Source organism: Nymphaea colorata, chromosome 9 (assembly GCF_008831285.2).
Source record: "Nymphaea colorata isolate Beijing-Zhang1983 chromosome 9, ASM883128v2, whole genome shotgun sequence".
Taxonomy (NCBI): Eukaryota; Viridiplantae; Streptophyta; class Magnoliopsida; order Nymphaeales; family Nymphaeaceae; genus Nymphaea; species Nymphaea colorata.
Window position 1 is genome coordinate 10,311,120 of NC_045146.1, and position 8,446 is coordinate 10,319,565.

Below are 8,446 nucleotides of genomic sequence, written 5' to 3' on the forward strand. Positions count from 1 at the left end.
GTAACTAAGGTTGAAGCTTCTTGAGATTCACAGGACAGTATCACATATTTATACAGGTCTTTTCAAAAATAGTTATGCCTATGACTTAGATATTAAGAAAGAGAGTGAAGTTTGTATAGGATGCAGAGTGCAAGAAGAGTCTTCAAGTTCTAAAGGCATTCTTTGCACCTACTTTGATGCTTTCATAAGGGAATTCGAGATTTGTGGTATACACTGATGCACCAGAATCAGTTATGGCTATTTGTTGATAAACATGGTCATGTAGTGGTGTATGCATCAAGATAATTGAAGAATCATGAGAAGCATTATCCCACTCATAATTTGGAATTAGGAGCGGTAGTGTTTGCATTGAAAATATGGAGGTATTATGTCTATGGGCAGTGTTCGAGGTGTTTACGAACCACAAGTCGTCGAAGTATATATTCTTTCAAAAATATCTTAATTTGAGACAATGAAGATGTTGAGTACTTAAAAGATTATGTTTTCAAAATATCATATCACCACTAGAAGACTAATGTGGTAGCTGATAATTTAAGTAGACAAGAGGATGCAATGATATGTAGCATGTTGAATCACTCTTGGGCATTGTTGTATGATGTGATAGCATGACACCCTCACTTATGAGATGATAATAAAACATAAATGCCTTGATTTGATATCCCTTATTGGATGAGCTTATATTGAAGCAAAATGAAGACCCTAATTTTTGCTAAAAATATGGAAGAAAGTAAGAAGGCGGGTACCCCTTGGTATTAGGATTAGGAAAGTTCTTCGTAGCTTCGACAGATATTGTAGACCTTTAGAGATGAAGGGGTGAAGTGTTAGCTTCTTGATGAAGAAGTCTAAAATATGGAAGAAAGTAAGAAGGCGGGTACCCCTTGGTATTAGGATTAGGAAAGTTCTTCGTAGCTTCGACAGATATTGTAGACCTTTAGAGATGAAGGGGTGAAGTGTTAGCTTCTTGATGAAGAAGTCTAAATTTTCTATACACATTGGTAATACAAAGATGTTTCATGATATGAAATAGAATTATTGGTGACCTAGAATTAAGCGTGAAATTGTAGAATATGTGGCAAAAGACTAGTTTGTCGACGGGTCAAAGTAGAACATCAACAGCCAGAAGGCTTGTTAAAGAATATAGATACTTGAGTGTGGGAATGAGAGGATATCATATAGATTTTGTGGTAGGTTTGCCTCACACCAAGAGACAAAATGATGTCGTATGGGTGATTGTTGATTGACTTATAAAGTCAGCTCATTTTCTGTCAATTAAAACTCATCGGTTATTAAAAAGTCCCACAGATATATTGATGAGATAATGAGGCTGCATGGGGAGTCAAAGTTTATTATTGCATATCGAAATCCACGTTTTATCTCTAGGCTTTAGAAGCAATTGCAAAAGGCATTGGGTACCAAACTGATGGGTAATCTAAGAGGGCCATATAGATAGGAGACATGTTACATGCTTGTATTTTAGATTGGAAAGGAGAATGGGATAAACATGTGAAATTGGCCGAGTTTGTATGTAATAACAGTCACCACTCTAGCATTAGGATAACACCTTTTGGGGTGTTGTATGAAAGGCCTTACAGATCACCAACTTGTTGCACGATAATGGATGATAGTAAGATCGAAGACCCTTTGGTTTTGCAGCATTATACTGGTCAAGCGTAGTTGATAAAGAAGAAGTTATTGACAACTCAGAGTAGACAGAAGAGTTATGCTTACATTCGACCTATGAAGTTAGCTTTTGAGATTGATGATCACGTGTTTTTGAAAATCTCACCTACTAAAGGCATTTTTTAATTCAGTATTAACAAAAAGTGACTCCAATCATGTGACTCTGACGTCGGGCTAGCAAAAGAGAGATGTAAATTGAGGTTTATAATAATGTGAGGGTGTACTTCCAATCAATGGATTTGGGAAATATTTATGTTGAATTAAGATTTGGGGAAAGCTCATGCAAACAGAAGGTGAGTGAAGGCATTCTATAACTTTGTAAGTATAAAAAAAAACTTGAAAAAAGGTTCTATGGGCTGATTTAACCTCTCAACACTTTCTAGGATCGATAACCTTTGACTCAATAGTCCTCTTTTCTATTCAATAGATTTTTAGAGTGAAATATATGAAAAACTTATTGTTTTGAGTTTCTGCAGGTAGAATAGATTTATCAAGCATACTATGAGTGGCAGGATCTAGAGTTCGAGGTGATTTTGGTATTGGTAGAGACGCGTGACATGTATAACAACATTCTCGGCAAATCCTTGTCTAGGGCCGAATATGGAGTGTGTCTTGTGTTCCAAATGCAGACTTTCAGGATCATTGGATCCTATGAATATGTTTTTGTTTGAATGATGTGTGAAAGGGCGTGTCTCTTGACAAATGAATGAAAGGTATGAGACCAATTGACTGTTTTTGAATGATTATGTCATGGCATATGCATGCTAGAATTATAATTGCTTAGGACAACTGAGGTGAAATATCATGTCAAGTACTTCCTTGACTCCAATTATGCATTAATGAGAATCCTAACATGCTATTTGCTTAGGACAACTATAAATCATTCCACAGACCGAGACTACTTTTCGTAGTTTGGCTAAGTTTTTTGTATGAAGTGATTGTTATGATTTGATTGATCTGATTGTCATGAGATTTTTGTCTATATTGTCGTGGTGAAATGACATGATTGAATGGACTAACCGGTAGAGGTATTTGTAGAGTGTGCTTTGGTTAGACAAGAGTATTGATTGAATGTGTGACCTTTTATGAAGGTGGTTTGAGGTATGATTGCACTTATGAAGCGAATCAACCTCGTGTGCTAGCCAGTTCTATTATGAAAGTGCTTTCATAATGATAAATTTAAAAAGAATAATTGATTGGAGGCCAGTGGGTTATAACAATACTTTTGAGATATATCATGCCTTCGCAATTGGTCTTGCTTGCTTGGAGCGTAGGTGGTGCAAGGCTCTAGGATATCGTTGTGTGTTGTATTTGGATTATTGGGCTCCCATTTCCCAACCTGGGTGTCCTAAGAAAGGCTGAGCAACTCCTCTTGGAATACACAGTTCCTTGGTGGATTGCTCGATCCCTGTAATGTGTATGGATTCTCTATTGTTTCAAGCACCATGGTGGTTGCCTCCTGATTGAAGGTCGCTTGTAGTGTACATGTGCTTGTGTTTTTCACCCACAAAAGTTGTCAATTAACTGAATTGAATGTGAAAGAATCAAATACGAATGAAATAAATGTGAACGAATTAAATATAACTAATAAGCGAATTGATTGTGTCTATTAAGTAATCCCTAAATATTGTGGAATATCTAAGGGACTACAATGACAAGTTATGTGAATGCACGTAGTATATACAAGTGACTATGTTTCTTTGGTATGCTTGGTTCACAGATTTGTGTTCTTAACTTAGAGGCTAGGGATGAATCTGGTTTGTCATCATACAATAACGGTTCATCTTTTTGTTGTTCTCTTTTTTAATTTTTTTGGATCTGGGGCATTAGGTTGGTCAGATGACTCAGCTCACATACTACTCACATACTACTGAAGAGATTTTGATGTATAGTTGTGTCAGTGTATCATGTTTTTTTTTCATTGATGTTTTGTTTTTGTTTAAACATTAATGTCTTATCTTGGAGGCAATTTTATAATGAGGGTCTTTGATAATCATGCAAAGTCATTTTTGTATGAGCAGTTTTGGTATATAAATGAATTACTCGCCCCATGTTATTTTGATTTGCATAGCTCCATTTTGATTATTGTGTTGTCATACCTTGATGTGTTATGTTGAGAAAAAGGTTGGTTGGCGGGGGATGAGTTAAATGTCAGAGTGTGACATTGACATCAAAGTTTTATCCATTTGTGGGTGAACTTTGACAACATCTAGGTCCAAATGTAATGGTTTGTGATCACTACAATGGTCTTGTTTTTCTAAACAAACCACAGGTACTTATTTTTTGATGGATGATTGCACATTATTGCTCTACTTGAAGTCAAAAAAATGGTTTCCTCTACCTTGTTAAATAAACATGTTAACCAATAGGGGTCCCCAATCTGGAAGGAAATGGTTAAACAATCAAACACTAGGAAAACTGATAAATTATAAAATATGAGCCCTTACATGTCAAATTAATATACTTGTGTTTATTGTACAAACTATTTAAGAGATGTCTCAGTCTTAAAATACATGACACACAAGCCATTTTTCTTTTTCTTGTGCTATCTTCCAAATACTCATAGGAGATTTGGTTATTTTTTCACTGTCCATTTAAATTTTAATAAAATTATCCATTTAATTGTTTTTAATATTTGTCCATAAAAGTGAAGCTTTCCCTTGCACCCAAGCTTCTAGTTATACAACATGGCAACGTGACCTGCATGCTCTGCTGTTGGTCACATATGAGAAACCAGATTGCCTTGAGGCAACACTAATTGGCTTATTCTTCCATAAGGAGAGAGCATTCAGCTATTATATATGAGAGTCCATTACTGATATTTGCTACTTTAGATACTTTTAGTAACTACAACTCATGATGGGGAACATGGGGTCCTAGAGGACATAGATGTCAAATCAGATTTGAATCACTTACAAGATGTTAGATGCAAAGAGATCTTCTAGCAACCATGACATGTTACAACATAGACATACATAATATATGCATCATGTTAACAAACATCAACAACTTTGCCCGAAAAAGAATGTCTTACTTCTCTTCTTAAGAATGATTCGGTACAACACACCGTTACTAATAATGTTCAAAATTTTCAATATCCAGTAACTTGGTCCATCCACGTAAACACAGATGTAATACTGCCAAAAAGAATTGACTAGAAAACAGAACTGGTTCAACTTATCATAAATTAGACTTGTATATGTCCTAAAGCAATAGGGTCCCATAAGACTCAGGAATAAATCATCTATAAAGAGAGTCAAATTTATTAATGCCAGCACATGCTCTAATGACAAACAAGACAACATGCTCTAAAATTTTCAAGAAGCTAGTTTAAAACTTTAACCAACAAATTAGGAGAAAAGGATCTAGAAAAGTCTCATCTAAATTCAGGAAATTGAACAAATTGCTCACAAAAATATTGTAATGCTCATATTTGAAGATGGTGGCATACAACTAAGTCACCTGCAACAAGTTTCTAGATTAGATAAACGAAATATGCATTCGAAAGGCACTGTGGCTGTAGTTTTTCTTTATTTCAGTATAAAAAATCCTTCCCCATCGATAGCACTGTGACTGTTTCAGATCTATCCTTTACTAGAAATTAGTAAAACTATGTACCAAGATCTGCCAAGAAACATAAAATGAAACCACATGGTAATGAGCACAATAAATATAATTCAACAGAGAAAAGGTAGGGAAGAGAACCAACCATTTGAATGAAAGACCTTCGATGTGAATCTGACATGAGGGGGCTTCTCTGGATAATTATCTCCAAATGTGAGATGCAATCCAACCTCTGCTGAAGCCATCCCTCTACTCTAGTGAAGCCTGAGCCTGATCATTGACACCCACCCACAATGGCTGTTAAGCAAATGAAAGAAAGGCAACTCACAAGAAGAAAATCATTATCGCCATAGCTACCTATATTAAGGGCCTGTTTGGTAGGAGGGAAAGGGAGGGAAAGGAAGGGAGGGAAAGGGAGGGAAAGGAAAAGGAAAAGGAAGGGAAGAGAAAGGGAAGGGAAAGGAATGGAATGGAATGGAAAGAAAAGAAGTGATTAAAAAGCTTGTTTGGATACAAAAGAAAGGAAATGAAATGAAAGGTTAATACTTTACAATAATACCCTTAACAGTCAAAATGTTTCAAAAATTAAGAACGTGAAGGAAGGGGTATTATGGGCAGTCAACACTTTGTTCCTCTCTTCCTTTCCTTTCCTTCCCAATCCGTCCGATTTGGGAGGGATTGCATTTATACTACACAATCCTTTCCTTTCCCTCCATTCCCTTTCCCTCCCCTCCCAACCAAACACACTTTGCCCCTTTCCCTCCTCTTTAGTTAGCCAACCAAACAAAGGACGGATTGCTCAATCCCTCCCTTTCCTTCCCTTTCCCTCCAACCAAACAGGCCCTAAGGCAATGTTTGGATGGAAGGAAACGAGTGGAAAAGAAATGAAAATATAAAGAGATAGGTTGTTTGGATGGAGGGAAAGGGTGGTGGGAAGGAAAGTTTTAATTCCATAGATGTTTTGGTTGGAAGGAGAAGGGAAATGGAGGGAAGAGAAAAGAAAATTAACTCATTTTTCAATGCCTCTAAGAAAATGAGAGGAAAAAAAATGACTTATATGCCTTTTATGGCTACATTTCTCTCTCATTGTCTCCACAGATATATCTCTCTCCTCTCCCTCTCTCCTCTCCCCTCTCCACGTCTGTCTCTCTCTCTCCCCCCTCTCTCCTCTCCACATTTCTCTCTCCCTCTCTTCCTCCCTCCATCCCCACCCACTGTAGGCACCCCTCTCTCTCTCTCTCTTCTTTCTCTCTCTCATATTTCCTTCCCATGGGCCGCCGCCTCTTAACATTTTAATTTATTATTTATCTTTGTTAAATATTGTAATAAATAATTAAATAAGATTTGTTCATTCACAAACAAAACTGATAATGAATGTTGAGGGCATTAATGTAAACATAAATAAATATTTTCTCGTTATTTCCTTTATACAACTAAACAAATATGATTTTTGACATGTCCTTTCATTTCTAATCGAAACAAGTTTTTATAACAGTTTTTTTCCCTTTCCTTTCTTTTCTTCCTCATCATTTTCTTTCTCTTTTTTTTTTTCTATCCATTAAAATCTTTTCCTTTCCATCCATCCAAACATGGCCTAACAAAGAAAACAAAAGGCACAAATAAAAAATGCCCAAATCTGACATTAAACGGAAAAATTCCAAATCAAAGCTAATGAAAAATCCCAATCAAAATAAGGCAAGAGACAGAGAGAAAAAGACACGGACCTTGTGCACCATTGATGGATTCGTGGCGAAGAAAAAATAGAAATGGGCAAAGAGACACCTTGGTATATGCAAAAGGAAAAGAACGGATGAGTGCAGAAGAAGAAGAATGGAGGGGGGAGTGAGGAAGAGAGAGAGCCACTCAGCCTTCGTGGGGTTCCAACAGCGCAGGATCCGTTGGGTTTCAGCAAGGGAAAAAAACAGGGGAAGCCCTATGGCTGGCATGGACAAGAGAGGGAAGGTGCAAATGATTTCGTTGAAATTTTTGTCCCGCTTGAAAGACCCATTTCATGAAATTTTTGTCCCTCTAGAAAATGTTTTCCATAGAAAGTCGAAAGCCCTCTATAATTACTTTCAGGTTATGGATGTCCCACACGGAAAGATATTTGGAGTTTCACTAAAATGGGATATATAAACTTGGGTTTCGAGTGCATGGTAGAGTTCATGTCTAGGCCCAGATCCATTCAATTTCTTTTGGGGCGTACTTGGATCTGGATCTTCCTGCAAGATTCTTACAAACAAATAAAAAAGTCTTTAGTTTACTCATTGTGTCTCCGATTTGAGTGAAAGTCCTAACGTTGGCTCCTTCTAACAATTTAAGCAACATAAACACGGGGGTAAAATGCGAATAGTTATTTGGAGCTTCACTAAAATGGGCTATATAAACTTTGGTTTCGAGTGCATTTGAAGCTCACGTCTGGTCCAAGATTCATTAGATTTCAACTGGAGCGGACTTGTATTTGAATCTTCCCCCAACATTCCTACAAACACTAAGAAGCCTTTAATTTGCTCGTTTTGTCTTTGATTTGAGTGAAATTTCCAACACTGGCTCCTTTTAACACCTTAAACAACATAAATACTGGTTCTAAAATACGAAGAATTGTATGGAGTTTCACTAAAATGGGCTAGATAAATTTGGGTTTGGAGTAGATTTCGAGCTCACGTCTGATCTAAGATCAATTAGATTTCAATTGAAGCAGACTTGGATCTGGATCTTCCTGGAAAATTCATACAGAACACTAAAAGGCTTTTAATTTGTTGATTTTGTATCTGAATTGAGTGAACTTTCCAACATTGGCAAATGCATGAATTATAACATAAAAATGACAAATTTCATGCATAATCAAATTTCAAAATTGTCTCTACAAACAATTTGTTGTATGGAAGACTGATGAAACAAGGCGTACAACCTCACAAATGCAACCCTATTGTGACTGACGGTTAAGAGTGCATGCAAGCAATATATATACTAGTTGGACACATAGCCGTAGTCATAGTTGTACTAGTTCAATAAATGAAACATGAGATGTCAGAAGATGTCCATTCTCATTGTTGCACACTTTCCTATGTATGTATGAAAGCGGGGATGCATACCCCTTCCGACAGGTTTTCAAGTTCAAATAGAAAAAAGGAATTGGACTTATATTTTAGTGGAATCCAAACAAATTCATTTGATTTCAGCAGAGTATCAATCGATTAAT